General features: G+C 34.3%; 1 long non-coding RNA gene across 1 annotated transcript in view; it reads right to left on the reverse strand.

Annotated features, from left to right (window-relative positions):
- Positions 1-18,792, reverse strand: part of LOC131424703 (uncharacterized) — a 45,366-nt gene extending 26,574 nt beyond the window's left edge. Inside the window, exon 1 of the long non-coding RNA XR_009228142.1 lies at positions 18,728-18,792. This is a non-coding gene — a long non-coding RNA (uncharacterized LOC131424703). The remainder of the gene's footprint in view (positions 1-18,727) is intronic.
- Positions 18,793-19,109: the final 317 nt, after the last annotated feature.

The following is a 19,109-nucleotide window of genomic DNA, read 5'->3' on the forward strand; positions in this document are numbered from 1 at the left end:
GTTTTTTTTTTTTTGCAAGCAACTGAAATTTCACTTTTGAATTCTATGCCTACAGGCAACATATTAAAAGGTTAAACAAATGTGAATATATATTCTTAAATTTATGAACACTGTTGTTATATCTTTTTTCTACGTCACTCAACTCTCTATTTACTTTGTTCCAGATCCTTTGCTTTCTTTTTTTTTTCTTTGCAGTAAAGTCTAAAAAATTAAATCCAACAAAATTGCAGATAGTGTGGGGGGTTTGGTAGAAAACACAAAAATACACAATGAGGGAAATAATCTGATCATTTCATTTTGTAGTTCACTATGTTGTTCCATCTCTAAGCTTTTCTAAGTAGACTCTAAAAAAAAAGTTAGTTGTAAAATAAAGGACACAGTACCTTTATTTTATTTATTCATTTTTATGTGGTGCTGAGGATTGAACCCAGTGCCCTACATGTGCTAGACAAGCACCCTACCACTGAGCTACAACACCAGACCTCTAAGTAGACTCTATATTTAAACTATCCTTCTTTTTTTTATTAGTTGCTCAAGACAATACAGTGATCTTGACATATCATACATTTGATTCAAACTATCCTTCTTCATTTCATCTCCACTCCTTTCTTTCTATACCCCACCTTCTCCTAGGTTGTATCGTGCACTTTCTTAAGTAGTTGTGGACACCCGGGTTTCCTACCATTTTAGTCTGCCACACTGTTGATATTGCAACTAGATTGGAGATTACTTGAGGGCAGTAATAGTACCTTTGCTTATTTTTATCATTAAATCATTCCATCTGGTCTAGGAAATTCAATACACATTCACAAAAGGAAAGAATGAAGACAGTGAAAAGAGGAAGGACAAAAGAAAGATGCTGTGTTTATGTGGTTAACAAACATTGATAATGCCATGTGTTATTTACATTTTAACTTCACAGTTTTGTGACTACATTATTTGTACTGGTTCAGAGAAATAAAGCTGGATGGAGCCTGGCAGCTGGGGCAATTGGTCATCCTAAGTACATCCTCCAAAAGTGGAGCATTTTTCTTTTTAAAAATAATTTGTCAACATGATAATTGGTAAGGAAATGAAGAAAAGGCATTCGGTGAATCAATGTGAAATCCAGACCCTGGGATAGGGAAGAGCAACTCCTCCACTGTTCCTCCTTGGCAATAATGTGGTACACAGTATGTGCTTAATAATGGCAGCTTCATGATGACGGCGGTGACAAAAGTGATAATCAGAACAGTGATTTCTGAAATCTTTCATCTTTATTTCACATACACCATTCCTTTGAATTTAGGGGTAGTTTGAAATGATTCTTGTTTACCTCATTTAATGCAGACAAATTAGAGAGGAATTTTATATGATAAATAACTAAAGAAATTTTAAAAAGAGTGACTTCTACTTTCACCTATGTAAAATAGGTCAAACAAAAATGCTCTAGTTCTGTGAAAAATGTCAACTATCTTTTAATTATTAAGTGAATGTTCAGTCTTCACCAATTATGCAAGTCTATAAATTGCAAAATGAGAGCCAGCACTATCTGCTACGACTCTCATTATTGGTAACCAGGTGTCTCAAGATTCCAAGAGTTTTCTTTAAATACCTAGTGTTAGAAGAACAACCATCCTGGATTCTGTAGTCTCCTAAGAAAGGTATCAAGAGGCTCTGCTGAAGGCGTTTCTCTGCTTCCTTTGCTCTTCCTTCAGATTTTTGTGACATGTTTAATCTGGGTCTTGTGCCCTGTCAACTTCTAATAGTTCTAATTGCCCAACTATCTGCTCTCGCGTGACCATAAAATCCTTTTAACATTTTACTTCTCCCCTCAAGAAAACGTATCCCCGTTTCCGGGACATGACCTTCTGCTGCTTTCGTAAATACACAGGCAGAGAATTCATTCAGGAGCTGCCACGCAGCCTCATCTGTCACTGACTTCCCACTCATCCCTTTCCTCTCTGGGCTGGATGCTTTTAATGTCACAAAATAAGTCTGCCCTCGGCTCTGGTCATTTTTCTGGCTTCCTTTTCTCCTCCTGGTCCTTTTGGAATCCCCTTCCAAGTAAAGAGGATTGGATTTTCTATTTCTTTAAAAATTTTGGATTCTGAAAAGGGAAGGGAGCGTTTTTCTTTGCTGCATCATTCTAAAAGCCTTACTTTTCCACTTTGATCTTGTAAAATGCTAAGCAAATTTACCACTTATTAGTGACACTGGCATTCTGGGTGATGCTGTGTTTTAAAAAAACACTCTTCTGCTATTTACCCTGACCTTAATTCACTTTGTCTTTTTCTGAATTAATGATTGTGTGCTGTATTTTGTTTTCTGTCTTTCTAAATTTCCGTGTTGTATTTAAACGCCTCTAGCTTCTATTTGAGAATAAATCATATGCTTAATGAGACTTAATCACCACTTCCTATATCCTTTCTCTCCTTTGAGTCCCAAATATTATTTAATCTTAAACCTGGCGTTCTTTCCTTCCTTTTTGGGTGAAGTACACATTAAATTAGAAATCCTCTTTGCACCAGATCCAGCCTTACTTCCTCCACTTGATGTAATCCTGTCCTATACTGAGGTAATTAAAATCTTCCACTATTACCATCCTGCCCTTTTCTTGCTCTGTGTGCATGTGTGTGTGTGATATTTCATAGTTCATTTCTCCCAGGACAGCCTATAACATTACTGTTACCACATTTTGACCAATTTATAATACAAAATCCTTGTCCTCCGTTACAGCATATTTCAAAAACCCATCATTCAGGAATTATCAAATTTCCCCCATAAACAAAGCATCATCTTTTTATTTCTGTTGATTTTTTCAAATATGAGTGTCTCATATGGAGTAGTCATTATAGGGTTTATAAAAGCCTCAGGATTAATGTGGTAACATTAACAAGGTTTTGTTAAACAATAATTGACCACTTTATATAAGCAATTACACATGGTGGCTAGGAAATTATTATGATATATGCACACGTTGCGTTTGTGCTGATGACCTTATAAAATGGCCGCATATTTTAAAAAAGACACAGAGCCCTGGGTATAAAGGAAATTTTGAAAAATCTAGGAGCAGTCTTTGGATTGTTTGCTGCCACTGCTTCTAGGCAACAGGCAAGAGATGTTTACAATCTGGGCTTTCCCCTGCCCCCACCTCTAGAAGCTTTTCATCTGCTGCTGCTAAAACTGCAAGACCCAGTGCCTGATAGTGCCCCTCCTCCACCTAGCCTCCTCTCCTGGAGCCCAGCTGTTAAGGCCTATCTAGCTAATCACCCCCTTCACCACCAGACTGGTTTGTGGAAGTTAATGTCCTGTTCTGAGAGGACAGGGCTGTAGAGAGAGGAGAGATTTGATTTTTCATTCTACCTGCAAGGAAAAACAGCATCAGAAATAAGGTAGCTTCTTGTCCTTGATGATTGACTTCATTGACACTCACCTGCCACTGCTGTGGGGTGGCCCAGTGAAGTGGGGCCACAGTTCTCCAGTTGAGAGTGGGACTTAGAATAGGGACTCTTGACCCTGGTTTCACAAAAACAATTTTTTTTCTCAAAGGAATGCTCACGTTTTCCAGGATGATAAGCAAACAGAAAGGAACATGATTTTAATTTACTGTCTAAAAGCACGTAACCTTCATCTGCTTAAGAAATGGAGGGGTGGAAATTTAAGAAAACAATAATAGGATATCAGATTCTAAAGGTAACTTATATCTGGCCTTGGGAAACAAGCTTTAATTTTTTTTCTTTTATCTTGTATAAAGAAAGAGAAAGATATTTGAAAAGGGAAGGACAGACGGGTATGAGGGAATTGAGGGAAAGAAAAAATAAAGGAGGACTTGGGGCTGTTAGGCCAAGGTTACTGTTCCAGTTGCCAGGAAACCTTTTACACCTTGTTTTGATACCACCCAGAGCCGCTCAGGCTGACCAAGGAGAAAAACAGCTGAAATTCAAACATGTCAGCTCAGCAAAGGCTAAGTGAGAATCTTTCTGGGATGCTGCAGAGGGCCTTAATTTCTCCACATGAGAAGTTGACTGAGCTCATCTTTTAGAGGCCTTTCACTTCAGCTTTCTCTAACAACTGGTTCCATCAAATTGAGAGGTCTCATAGTTTTTGTTGCTGTTGTTTTTTAATTTTATTTTTTGGCTGTTTTCTATTATTAAGAATCTGGGGGCTGGGGTTGTGACTCAGTGGTAGAGCGCTCACCTAGCATGTGTGAGGCACTGGGTTCTGTCCTCAGCACTCAGCACTGCTTAAAATAAATAAATAAATACATACATAAATACATAAATACATAAATAAGATAAAGGTACTGTGTCCATCTATAAAAATTTTTTTTTTTAGAAAGAAACAAAAGAATCTGGAATCAGCCATCTGATGCTTGTGTTCTAGCCCTGACTCTTGTTTTTATTCAGTTTCTTCATAGGCAAAGTGGAGACAATACTTCATCGGTAAGGATTTAATGAGATATTGTGTACAAATCACTTCTAACCCAGCTTGGAACATATTAAGCACTTTGCAAATGTTAGCTGTTATAATTAATATTTTTGATGAATTAAAGGAGAGACTCAGTAGCTAAAATTCAAATTCATGTTATTTGTTATTGTGGTTACCGTCACCAAAATTGGGTAGTATTTAATATTAATAAAGCAGACATCTTCCAGATTTTATCAAAATTAAAAAAAGAAAATTAACCTAAAAGTGTGTTAAAAAGCAAGCTTAAACATAGATATCTATGTCCCTTAATGAGGTCAGGTTGGCACCTTTGCAATTCATATGCTTATGATTCCTCTTTTCCTTCAAACTCTAGAGAATACTAATAACTAACTTTGTTTAGTAGGAAATGTGTTAGTGAATATGATTACATTTGATTCTCAGCCCCACCCTTCGAATAGTATGGTGATTTCCCCAATTTTACAGAGTAGGAATAAGGCTCACAAAGATTAAATGATTTTCCTGATTTTCCTAGCTATTAAGTGGTAGAGCTGCAAACTCCTGTGTCTTCTGATTTAAAATCATGCTTTTCTCACTTTGTGCTTTGATCAGGGGCATTGGGCATGGGGTAGATTAAAAAGAGAATGAATGAGGAGGTAAGTGACAAAGAAGAAAATAAATGTGCAGAATCATAAATTATTTAGATTTGTATCCCACATAGCAAGGGGCACACTGCTAAAGAAGACAGCAGACCCTAACATCTATCAATTGTCTAGCACCAGAGTCACAGTTCTGTTTAAAAGCACATCAGGAAAAGTCATGACCCTGACTCTTAGCCCTCCCCTGCCAGCTCAGGTACAAACACAAGTCCCTTTCTCAAGGACCCTGGTCTTTTCTGTCTGGATTGCCCTTATATTTTAAACATTCTCTTATGCAGTTTCAGGCAAAAGTTTTGGCAGTCAGAACCAAGTGAGTGTTTAGGAGTTTTGAACTATGATGCTCTAAATACAGGATTTTTGGTTAAAGTTGTTGGTCATAGATAATATGGTATACCTGTACTTCAGAGCCAGTCCTAGGTATCATTTCATTTTAATTTCAAAGTGTTGACTTCAATCTGTAAGACCCTGTTTGACTTAGATCCTTGTTACCTTAGAGATCAGCTATTTTCTTTTATACCTTCATAGCAACTGAAAGCTATAAGAAGAATTCAGTCATGAGTTTTCAATGTCACAGTGAAAAAAGTGTGTGTGTGTGTGTATGTGTATGTGTGTGTGTGTGTGTGTGTGAGAGAGAGAGAGAGAGAGAGAGAGAGAGAGAGAGAGAGAGGGAGAGGGGGAGAGGGAGGGGGAGGGGGAGAGGGAGGGGGAGGGAAGAAGGAGGGGGAGGAGAAGGGAGAACGATAGACACTACTTCAGGTGGAGAAGCCAAGGTAAGTACAGGCAGTGTTCAGCCTTATATTTATATAGCTTGGGAACCCAACCCCAGGGTAAAGGCTTTAGGAAGAGAGGTGGGTGATGGTTTGTCCCACCTCTTTACTTAAAGACCTTCCAAGGAATGGTAAATTTAGATGATTATAAAACATAACTTACCTTGCTAGAAAAGATGCTGCAAAATATCTAGGTTAAGATTTTCCCTGTCCTGAAGCCAAGGGAAGGATTTTTCTCTTTTTTTTTCCTAAGAGTGCCAGCAAGTTTTTCTTCTTTAAGCATATTAATATGTATAACACTAAGAGAGAACAAAGAAACATTTCTTCATTTAAATGGAAGTAATGAGAGAGAGTGTTACCTGGGTTATTAAGAAAAAGCAATATGCAGAAGGTATGTCTAGGGACATAGCAGGAAATAGCCATGCGTGAAAGTTTAAAACTAGCAAAGTTAAAAGGACTAAATAAATAGACGAGGCAGATCCACAGAGATCATGGATACAGAATTAAGAGGGATTATGAGAGATTGAAGATGATTTTTAAAGCATCTTGCATTTTTGTGACCCGTCCTCCTCTGTAGTCCTATTGTGTATTTCTAGCATTTGCTGATATCATTTTATGTTAATTTAGCAACTTTCTAGCATGTTGTGCTTTAAGAACTGGCAAGTGGGCCATGCTAAACTGCTCGAGAACATTATCTCCACAGTTGGTAGATTAAGTCAATTGTAATTCTTCTTAGAAATATCTTGCTCTTACGTGGATGAAGTATTTCTGCCACAAGTGTTTTAATGCCTTTTACATTCTCATCCCTAGAAACCAGGCCACATGAAATCTCCACTGGATGAAAACTGAGTCTAATGAAGAAACTCAAGAGCTGAAGGTGCAAAGTGCTATGCTGGATCTGTGGGAATAAGTGAGAACCTACACTCTGAATGGTGAGATTCCTGCTCCACTACATAAATCTAAGAATAGTGGCATCCAGGTTTATATCCCCCAGAGAAGAGAGTAGAGCATTTCTTTTGGTAGAAAACTTCCCAGCAGTCCTGAGAATTTTGAATCTTCTCATAAAATGGCACAGCTGATGACCTTTCAACCTCAAAGAACCAGTGAGCAAGCCCCTGGACACAGAGAAGCCAAGCAACTCCTTAGTCCTCCAATTATGAATGGATCATCAATGTCCCTAGAAATACAAAGAAAAGAAGTCAGAACACGGAAGGTTGAGAGCACAAGTACTTGATAAAACAGCTTTGAAGGAGCATTGTAGAAATTCAGAGAATGGAAGAAAATCTTTCTTTAAAAGCTCTTTTAATGAATGTTTTCAGGTAAACGGTGAAGTTGCTACAACCTTGAAATAAGAGGAGACCATAGCAAACTGGAACGTAGAAGTACTTTTGGAAATAGTATTAGGACAAAGCAATCATGGGAAGGATTGAATAATAAGGTTGAGGAAATTCTCCCAAAATTTAAAAAAGATACAGAAAATAGGAGAAAGTAAGTTAGGAGATTGCTGTAGGAGATTAACTTTTTTTTTTAATTGGGAGGATAAAAGAAAGTGAAGAATAGAAAATGATCAAATAAATTATATAGAAAACATTTTTTTTCAGAATCTAGAGAGATGGTTTACTAATTGAATGGAATTATCAAGAACAAGTTTAATACATCACTGACCAAAAAAGAAGTTTTGTGAGAAAAACAAAATATAGGGAATCAAATACTAAAACCTAACCCTGAAAACTAGGATAAAAACACAACTGCCTTCAAAATTCTGAGGAAAATCATTCTGGAAAAGCATACAGAATTCTTTAAAAAAAATTTTTTGTTGTTGTTGTTCTTTTTAATCATACATGACAGTAGAATGTGTTTTGACATATCATATATACATGGAGTATAACTTGAGAGTATATAGAATTCTTATAGCCCAGGTGAAGTCTAATCAAATACAAGTATAATTAAGACAATATCAGGCATGCAAGGTCTCTAAAAATTTGCCAGTCATTTGCTTTTACTTAGAAAATTATAGGAATCTTTGTTTACCAAAAGAAGCTTATAAACCAAATAGGAAGCAGATCTGGGTCCAGGAATCCAGGAATGTTTAACAAGAGAGCAGTAAGTAGAAAAATAAAAATGAGATAAAAACAAAAATAATAATGTGATCATAGAATGTTATACAACTAAACTGTGATGATATTTACATAGCTTTAATAATGTTAAAGTTTATTATTAGTCTCACCAAAAATTATGATGTGGCTGTTGGGAAGTTAAGATAAGGGAAAGTGTGAGTGTGTGTGTGTGTGTGTGTGTGTGTGTTAGATGCAATATAAGAGCAATACATTTTCACCTTCCAAAATAACAAGTCAATGAATAATATCAAAAACAAAAGTAAAAACTCCAATGAATATATATTTAGGCACATGAAAAAAATGCAAAAAAATAGCTAAAATAATTAAAAGGAGTTGCTGTCATTAAAGAATTGGGAGCCTGATTTTTTTATATTTGTTGTGGCTATAAACCTTGTGCAACTATTTGTCTCTTTGTATTTATAAATTTGATGCAGAAAAATATTGAAACAGGAGATTAATATACTACTAGAACGAATAGTGAAAGAAGAAATCATATGAGTGTAGGATACATAAAGATCTAGCTAATCATTAACAGAGACCTAAGAAAGTTTCCAGAAATCTTTTAAAACAAGGAAAGCAAAGATGATGTTAATCAGTGTCTGTAAAGTATGGAGTATATGGCACTTGATTTAATACACTGAAAATTTTAAAAAAAAAATGCATGTGAGTGAAATAAACCAATCTCCCCAACCCAAAGGTTGAATGTTTTCTCTGCTTTGGGGATGCTAATTCCCAACAAGAGGGCAGTTAGAGAAGAATAGAAATGCTTTGGATTAGACAATGGGGGATGAAGGGAGAGAGGAGGAATGGGAATAGGAAAGATAGTAGAATGAATCAAACATTACTATCTTGTGTGCTCATATGATTATATGACCAATGTAATTCTATATCACATACAACCAGAAGAAGGAAAAGTTATACCCCATATATGATTAGTGTGTCAAAATACAGTCTACTATCATGTATAACTAATTAGAACAAATAAAAAAAATACTTTAAAAAATTAGTGGGTGTCCCGTGATTGACAGAAAAAAAGGGTGGTGTAAAGTAATATAAAATGGTCATGACTGTTTCTATGGCAGCAGAAACTATTCTTAATTATTTCATAATACCCGACTGTTACATTTGCCTGAATAGAAAATTAAAATATTATTAATAGCTAATTTCAAATCAAAGTGTTTGAGATAATTTTTGATAAAATAGATCTATGAATTGTTCTCATAATTTTGAAAATGTTATTGGTATAAATAATTTGTTAATATCTCAATATTGTGGTGTTCAACTCTTGATCCACCTAGAACCTACATTCACAGCCAATATAACAAAGAAATTAAACATAAATTTATAAAAATTTTGTGTAGAAGCCAGGTATGTGACTTACAAAAAAAGGAAAATTGTCAAATTGCACATTTATTTTCATAGAGCAAATATCAGTGTGTTGAAGTCTGATAACTTTATGTAGCATAATTATCAAAAGATGTTTATGTTTTCTTCCTGAATTTTTAGTAGTCTAATAGCCCATTTAAAAAATATAATTTTCGATTTTTTAAATTTACACATAGTAATTGTACATATTTATAGGGTATAGTGTAATATTTCAATGTATGTATGTATACAGTGTTAGGGTAAGTGGCATATCCATCACTTAATTTATATATAATTTATTTTTGTTAGGGATATATAAACTTCTGTCTACCAGCTTTTTAAAAGTATTCAATTAATTGTTGTCAACTATAGTTATTCTACTGAGAAATAACATTAGGAGTTATTCCTCATCCATCTGCACCCCGGTACCAATTAATCATCACTTCCTTCCACCAACACATTTCCCGGGATCTGGTAACCACTTTTCTATTTGCTACTTCTTTGAGATTAACTTTTTGGCTTCCAAATAGAAGTGAGAACATGTGGTAATTGTCTCTGTGCTTAACTAATTTCACTTAACATAATGTCTTCTATTTCCATCCATGTTGTCACAAATGACAAAATATCATTTGTTAAGGGTGAATAATATTTCACTATGCATCTGCACTACATCCTTTGTCTTTCCTCTGTCTATAGACACCTAGGTTGATTCACATATTGGCTATTATGAGTAGTGATGCACCTAACATGAGAATGTGCATGTCTCTCTGAAATACTGATTTAATAGCCTTTTGACCTGATTTACTGATTTTGACCCTATAGTGGGATTGCTAAATAATATGGTAGAAGGATTTCTAATATTTTGAGGAGACTCTATATTGTTTTTCATGATGGCTGTACTAATTTATATTTCCACCAGCAGTACGTGAGAGTTCCCTTTTCTCCTCATCCTTGTCAGCATTTAGTTTTTGTCTTTTTGATAGTAGACATTCTAACTGGGGAGAGGTGATATCTGATAGTATTTCTGATCTGCATTGCCCTAATAATTAGCCATGGTGAGCATTTTTTTCTTGTTTGTTGGCCATTTGTATCTCCTTTTTGGGAAATGTCAATTCAGGTCATTTACCCATTTTTTAAACCAGAACTTTTTTTCCCCCCTCTATTGAGTTTTTTATACAGTCTGGAATTTAATCTCTTATTGGATGAGTACTTTGCAAAGATTTTCTCCAATTTTGTAGATTGTCTCTTCACTTTGTTTACTTTGTACAGAGATTTCAAAGTTGATGGGATTCTACCTGTCAATTTCCTGTGCTTTTGGATCATATCCAAAAAAATCTTTGCTCAGACTAATAACTTGCAGAATTTTCCCTGTATTTTCTTCTAGAATTTTTTTTTTTTAGTTTCAGGTCTTACATTTAAGACTCTGATTCATTTTATTCTGATTTTTGTATATGATGAAATATATTATTTGGCATATGCATAAGCAGTTTTCCCAATACCCTTCATTGAAGAGATTTTCCTTTCTCTGATGTCTATTCTTTCTGCCCTTGTTGAAAATCAGTTGGCTGTAAGTACATGGATTTATTTTTCAGTTCATTTTTCTGTTCCATTGGTCTATGGGTCTATTTTTATCCCAGTATCATGCCATTTTGGTTACTATAGGTTTGCATTATGTTTTAAAGTCAGGTACTGTAGTACCTCTAGGGTTCTTATTTTTGCTCAGGATTGGTTTGATAATTGAGGTGTTCTGTGGTTCCATACATTTTGGAGTGTTTTTTTTTTCTATGTATGTGAATATTTCATTGATATTTTGATAGGAATTGCATTAATCTAAAGAATACTTTGTGTGGTTTTTTTGGACATTTTAACTGTCTATAAACATGGGATGTTTTTCTGTTTTGTGTGTATGTATATGTGTATTTTTTCTTTATTCATCAAGTTTTGTAATTTTCATCATAAATATCATTTACTACCTTGGTTAAATTTATTCCTAGCACTTGGTTGCAGCTATTATGAATGAGTTCCTGATTTTTTTCTCAGCAATTTCATTATGAGTGTAAAAAAAGCTGCCTACTTTTTAATGTTTTCTTTAAGCTCATGCCTGTTTTTTCCCTCACATTGCTTATAGGTGCACTATGGTTGTACATAATGATGGAATTTGGTGTTCCATATTTGTGCATTCACAAACATAACAATATTATTTGGTCAATGTCACTCCCTAGCACTTACCCCCTACCTCTCCTTCTATCGGCCCCTGGTCCCTTTTTCTGACCCTCCACCTTTCTTATCCTTTATCCTTTCTAGCTTCAACCTATAAGAGAAAACATATGACCCTTGACCTTCTAGTTTGGCTTATTTCACTTAACATAATGGTCTCAAGTGCCCTTCCTGCAAATGACATAATTTCATTTTTATTTATGGCTGAATAAAATGTCATTGTTATTTATATGACATTTTCTTATCCATTTATCCATCAGTGGACACATAGGATGGTTCCATAGTTCTGCTATTGTGAATTGTGCTACTATAACCATGGATATGCATATATCACTGTTGTAAGATGACTTTAATTCTTTAGAATAACTACTGAGGAATGGTATTGCTGGGTCATAGAGGGGTTCCATTCCCAGTCTTTTGAGGAAACTCTATACATATTTCCATGGTGATTGTACTAAATTATAATTCTACCAACAGTGTAAAATGTTCCTTTTTCTCTGTGTTCTCTTCAGCATTTATTATTATTTGCATGATGGCTGCCATTCTGACTGGTGTAAGATAAGTCTCAGTATAGTTTTGATTTGTTTTTCCCTAATTGATAATGCTCTTGAACATTTGGGGGGTTTGGTGTTAAGTATTTTGATTTCTTTATATATTCTAGATATTACTCCTCTGTCAGAGAGTAGCTAGCAAAGATTTTCTCCCATTCTGTAGGTTCTCTCTTCACATTCTTCGTTGTTTCCTTTGTTGTGCATACGTTTTTAATTTGATGTCATCCCATCTGTTAACTCTTGGTATTATTTCCTGGTCTTTAGTGATCCTATTGAGAGAGTCATTGCCTATGCCTATAATGTTTACCCTACATTTTCCACTGGAGTTGCAAAGTTTCTGCTGTAATTCCTGAGTATTTGATACAATTTAAGTTAATTTTTGTGCAGGGTGAAATGAGGATATAGTCTCATTCTTGTACTTATATATGGATAATCAGTTTTGCCCATAACATTTATTAAAAAAGACTGTCTTTTCTCCAATGTATGTTTTGGGCACATTTGTTGAGGATCAGATTACTGGATTTGTGTCCATTTGTCTTTTTTCTTTTGTTCTTTACCATTGGTCTGTGTGTCTATTTTTATTCCAGTATCATGAAACTTTTGTTACTATAACTCTGTGTAACATAAAGTCAGGTATTTTGATGCCTCCAACATTGATTTTTTGGATTAGAATTGTTTTAACTATTCTGAGTGATTCTGCCAATCAATTTTAGTACAGTATTTTTTGTTGTTGTTTAGTTTTGTGAAGAATGTCTTGGTATTTTGATGAGAATTGCATTGAATCTGCATATTGCTTTTGGTAGTATGGCCACTTTAACAACATTAATTCTACATCTCCAAGAACATAGGAGATCTCCCATCTTTTTGTGTCTTCTGTTTCTCTTTTCAGTGTTCTATAGTTTTTATAGTAGAGGTTGTTCACCTGCTTCATTAGAGTTTTTCTAGTTATTTCCTTTCTTTTATTTTTTCTTTCATTTTCTTTCATTTCTTTTTTTCATTTTTTGAGGTTATTTTAAATGCTAATATTTTATTATTTATTTTTCAGCAGATTTATTGTTGGAAAACTATTGATTTTTGTATATTGATTTTGTATCCTGCTACTTGCTGAATTTGTTCATTAACTCTAGTAATCTTTTACTGGAGTTTTTTGGATCTTCTAAGTATAGAATTATATCATCTGCAAATAGTGATAATTTGACTTCTCCCTTTCTTATCTTTATCCCTTTATTTCCTTCACTTGTCTAATTGTTCTGACTATAATTTCTGGTATTATATTAAATTTTCTAAAATTTAAAGGAAATGCTTTCAGTTTTTCCTGATGTGTTATGAGGTTGGCTTTTTTTTTCTTTTCTTTTGTTTTTGTTTTTGATTTTTCTTGTATATAGTCTTTATTATGTTGAGGTAAAATTTTCTACCTAGTTTTTCAGTGTTTTATCATTAATGAGTGCTGAATTGAAGACCTTTTCTGCATCTGTTGAGATGACTGATTTTTGTCCTTAATTCCATTTATATGATGAGTTACATTTATCGATTTATGTATGTTAAATCATCCTTGCATCTGTGGGATAAAAACAACTTGGTCATAATGTATAATCTTCTTAAACTTAATATTTTTGTTGTTTAATACAATTTGGTAGTAATTTAATTAAGGATTCTTGCATCCAAGTTCAGCAGAGATATCTGTCTTTATTTTTCTTTCCTTGATATGTTTTTATCTGGCTTTGGTATGAGTATGATACCAGCTTACTGGAATAAATTTGGAAGTGTTCCATCCCTTTTTATTTCTTGAATCAATTTGAAGACCATTAGATAGGGTTAGTTCTCCTTTAAAGATGTGGAAGAATTCATCTGAAAACCCATCTGTTTCTGGGTTTTCCTTTGTTGAAAGCCTTCTTCTTACTGCCTTTATCTCATTACTATTTATTGATTGGCTTGGGTTTTCTATGTCCTCTTGATTTAGTTTTGGTAGATCATATATGTTTAGAAATTTATTCATTTCTTCTAGGTGTTTCAATTTATTGGAGTATACATTCTAAAAATAGTCCTTAGTGATCCTCTGGACTTCCATAATGTCTGTGATGATTTCTATATTTTGTCTCTAATTTTATTAGTTTGGCTTAGGGCTTATCAATCTTGTTTATCTTTTCAAACAGCCAACTCTTTGTTTTGTTGATCCTTTGTGTTACTTTTTTATTTCCTATTTCATTGATTTTGGTTCTGCTCTGAATTATTTCCTTTCTTCTACTGGTATTGAAAATGATTTGTTCTTTTTTAAAGGGCCTTGAGATGTATCATTAAGTTGTTTATTTTGGATTTTTTTCATTTTCTTATGTAAGCCCTCAGTGCTATCAACTTTTCTCTTGGAACTGCCTTCATGGTGTCCCAGAAGTTCTGGTATGTTATAGCATTATTCTCATTTGATTCTAAGAATTTTAAAAAATTCCCCCCTGATTTATTCTGCCACCCATGCACCATTCAAAAGTGTATTTTTCAATCTCTGTATTTATATTATTTTTGTAGGGTTTTTTAGTATTGATCTCTAATTTTTTTTTCCATTATGATTTGATAAGATGCAAGGAATGATATCAGGTTTTAAGAATTTTTATTGTTTGTTTTATTTTTTGGTTATGCTTTTGGTATTTATTTATTTATCTATTGTATTTGCTAAGAGTTACTCTGTGGTGTAAAAAATGTTCTATTTTGAAGAAGGGTCCATGAACCACTGAGAAGAAAGCTGTTTTTGGACAGGTGTCCGTTAAGTTTTTGATTGTTAATATATATATTAGGTCCAAAGAATCTTTACTATCTTTATGTCTGAATAACCCATCCAATGGTGAGAGAGGTGTTGAAGCCACCCAGTATTATTGTATTGGAGTCTATCTCAGGCCTTAATTACATTAGTGCCTCTTTTATGTAATTAATTCCATCCACATTTAGGGCATGAATGTTTACTATATATTCTTGTAAAGTTGTTCACTTATTAGTATAAAGTGACTGTTTTTTGCTCTTTTTTTATTAATTTTGATTTGAAGTCTGGTTTGTCAGATATGAGAGTAGCTACTCCTGCTTATTTTGGGTTTCCATTTGCTTGGTATATCAATTTCTACTCTTTTGCTTTCTGTCTGTGGATGTCTTTGCCTATAAGGTAAATCTCTTGCAAACAACAAATAGTTGGTTCTTATTTTTTTTTCCATTGGATAGTTGAGGTTATTAACATCCAATGTTTTAGAGAAATGTTTATTACTTCTTGCCATTTTGATTTATTTCTAACATCTAATTTGGTCCTATTTCTCATTTGCTTAGCTACTATTCAAATGAGATTTGTTCATTTTGTGAGTTCTAGGGTTTTTTTTTTTTTTTTTAGATTTCTTCTCTGTGAAGTATTTCTTTAAGTTCTGAGATGCTAGCATAGTAGTAAGGTATTCTTCACGTTTCTGCCTATTTTGGAGTTCTTATTTTGGGAATTTCTCCATCCATTATCCATTTTGAAAGATAACTTTTCTTGATATAGTAATCTTGGTTGACAGTTTTTTTTTTTTTGTTTGTTTTGTTTTTTTCAGGACTTGTAACACTTCATTCTAAGCCATTCTGGCTCTTAGAGGTTGTACTGAGAAATCAAAAGTAATTCTGACTGCCTTATATCTAAATATCACCTGATGTTTTTCTCTTGAGGCTATTAAAATTTTATCTTTGTTTTTTATCTTCTGCATTTTAATGTGTTGTGGAGATGTTCTTCTTTGATCTTGTCTATTTGGGATTCTGAATGCTTTCTGTACATGGATGTCCATTTCATTTCCAAGGTTTGGAAATTTTTCTGTTATAATTTCCCTGAAGAGGCTATCCATTCCATTAGCTTGAATCTCACACCCTCCTTAATTCCAATGAATCTTGAATTTGATTAATGTTAATGTTGTCTCAGAGCTTTTGAGTATTCTAGTCATGACTACTTATTTTGTTTTCTTTAATACTGTTTGAATGTTCAAAACTAGTCACTTTTTTTTCCAGGTCTGTGAATCTGTCTTCAGCATGACCTATTCCATTAGGAAGACTTTCAACTGAACATTTTATTGGATTTATTGTGTCTTTCATTTACAAGATTTCCAATTTTTTTTCAATATCTCTATCTTTTCATTGAATTTCTCATTTATATTCTGTACTCATTTTCTTAATTCATCCAATTTTTTTCTGTTCATTCTTGGAATTCATTGATCATTTTTGTAATCTTTTGAATGCTTTATTTGATAGTTCATTCACTTCAATAACTTTGGGGTCAATTGCTGGTTAATTATTAACTTTTGGTGGTGTATGTTACCTTGTTTTTTTCATATTTCTTGTATTCCTGTGTTGGGTTTTATGCATGTTTGGATGTATTTCTTTTCCACTGTTATGTGTGGGCCATTTTAGGGTACAACCTTCCCTTGTCAAAATGTACTAGAGCGATCCAGTTTTAGACCCCTCCTAGTAGGTGTGGTATCCATAGTCATTGTATTAGTTCTCTCTGATTTTGCCATAGCAGTGAATGTCTATAATTGGGATCTCAGGACCCAACCCTAGAAGTTCCTACTTGGGGACTAGTCATTAGTTTGGATTTTTGTCTTTTCTGTTCGTTTTATCAATATGTAGCTGAAGTTGAGTGTCACTAATTGTGTATGGAGCAAGGTGTGCTCTCTTTTGGCTGAGTTTAGTTCAGCAATAGAGTCTCTAGCCTGTGAACTTGTAGAGTCTCTGTAGATTCCCAATACTTCACAGAAAGGAAGAAAATAAACAATAGTAACAATTGGTGTGAATAATATATAACATTAAAACAAATATGCTGTTCCTACTATGACATCAACAACATTAATTTTTACCTCATAAACAGGAGTGGCAGGGTAAACCATTGCCAACAGAAAAAACAAACAAACAAACAAAAAAACCCAGTAAATAACCATGAAGTAGATCTGGCATTAAAGCCAACATCAGATGTCAACTATGTCATTCACAGTGGTAATAGTCACAATGGTGACTATTGAATGTGGGGGCAGGAATTATATAAACCAGTTAATTTTAAAAGATGATAAAAATATAGTTCATTAAGAGAAAGGAAAATTTGAAATAAAGGTGAAGAAAGTTTCTGATGTTAAAAATATGAACAAAGAGAATGCAGAGGAGATGTAGGATGTGATAATTATAAGGCAGGAGAAAAAAATAGGAAAAAAGAAAGTAAAGAGAGAGAAAGGCAAAAAAAGAGAATTTGGCTATTAGCAGCAGAAAAAAAGCACATAAAGAAAAACAAACAAACAACCAAACAAACAGAAAAGCCTCTAATCCTCAAAAATCAAAGCAAGGAATTCTAACTGCATTTAAAATGTTAAAAATGAGAAAACGAAAAATAGAAATAACTATGTATATGTGTACATGTCCATGAATGAATCAGCACAGCAAGAATACACACACACACACACACACACACATTCTTAATTAAAAATGAAAGAATAGTCTGCACTGAGGTTAGTGAGATAGTCAAAACATTTGACAAGAATGGATGGTGACTGTCCACGCCTAGCTGTTTCTATATTTCTTTTTGCACTATATACTGAGGGTTTGGTGAGTTGTTATCCCCTTCCACTTTTTGTTACTCTCTGGGCTTCCAGTTGGAGTGTCCTAAGAGTGAAGCTGATTAAAATAGCTCTCAGCTCATCTTCTCACTAGTATAAGATAGGATGGAATGGGCAATACTGTCAATTGGAGTTTTATCTGCAAAGACCATATTAATGTACTCCCAGGGTGGAGCTGTTGCAGAGTTCTATAAGGGGAATACTTGTGGCTAGGGCTTAGGGGTTAGGTCTAATCAGGCCTTAAGGAACTTTGTTGGATGGTATCTAATCTGGAGAGATGAGATCAATACACCCCTAGTGACAAGCAGATGCTGATCTCTGCTGAGAGTCTGGGTCTCAGGAGACTCTCAAGAATTCTACTCTTGGGCCAGGGGACTCAATCCTCCACACACTTTAAAGCTGCTGAATTTTGTAGGTTGATTTTTGTATTCTACAACCTGACTGAATTTATCAGTCCTAAAAGTTTTCTGGTGAGGAATTTAGGTTTTTCTATATATAAAATCATCATGTCATTTACAAAGAGGAACAACTTGACTTCCTGCTTTCATATTTGAATTTTTATTTCTTTCTCTTTGTCTTTGCCTAAAACTTCCAATACTATATTGAATAAGAGTAGTGAGAATGGATAACCTTGTCAAGTTCCTAATCTTAGAAAAATTGTTTTAGCTTTAACCCATTCAGTATGATGTAGGACATGAGTTTGCCATTTACATCCCTTATTTTGTCATGTACATCCCTTATTCTGTCCATACCTTATTTCTTGAAGGGTATATCATGAAGGGATGTTGAATATTATCAAATTCTTTTTTTGCATCTATTGAGATGATAATATGGTTTTAATTTGGTTTTGATCTTTCCTGTTTTCTATTAATTCTAAGGGTTTTTTTTTTTTTGGGGGGGGGGTTCTAATTCCTTGAGTCACATCATTAGTTCTTTATATGTGTGGGGACAAGTGAATAGAATACTGCATACATGGCATATGTTAAGGGTATCTGAGCGGCAAATCACTCCCCCTTGTGATAGGTGCATGAGTGGCAAACCACTTACCCCGTAGGCACAGCCCTGAGTGTGAGGACACATGTTGCAGTCCCTGCGCTTGCTCCACAGCCTGCTTCTTGAATCATTGCTGCAAGGACAATTAGCAGAAATTGTGTTGGTGGCTGCCTATAATCTGCCTACCTACTGCCCAAGTATATGTACATAGTAACTGTGCAATAAAATCAGACCTGCTTCCTGCTTGGTCTCCAGAGGTCTTGATTAGTGACTCTGTAGCCACACTCTCCTCGACCCTATTCCGTGGACCCCCTTGCTGGATAAGAGAGAGCCTACACATGTATGAAACACATTTTTAAAAATTTTCACACATTTGTACAATTTCCCAAGTTTACTTTGTTGATTTCAAGTTTTATTCCTTTGTGGTCAGAGAAGA

This window comes from Marmota monax, unplaced genomic scaffold (assembly GCF_021218885.2).
Source record: "Marmota monax isolate L192 unplaced genomic scaffold, Marmota_monax_Labrador192_F-V1.1 WCK01_AAM20220418_F8-fsc00002, whole genome shotgun sequence".
NCBI classification, from domain to species: Eukaryota; Metazoa; Chordata; class Mammalia; order Rodentia; family Sciuridae; genus Marmota; species Marmota monax.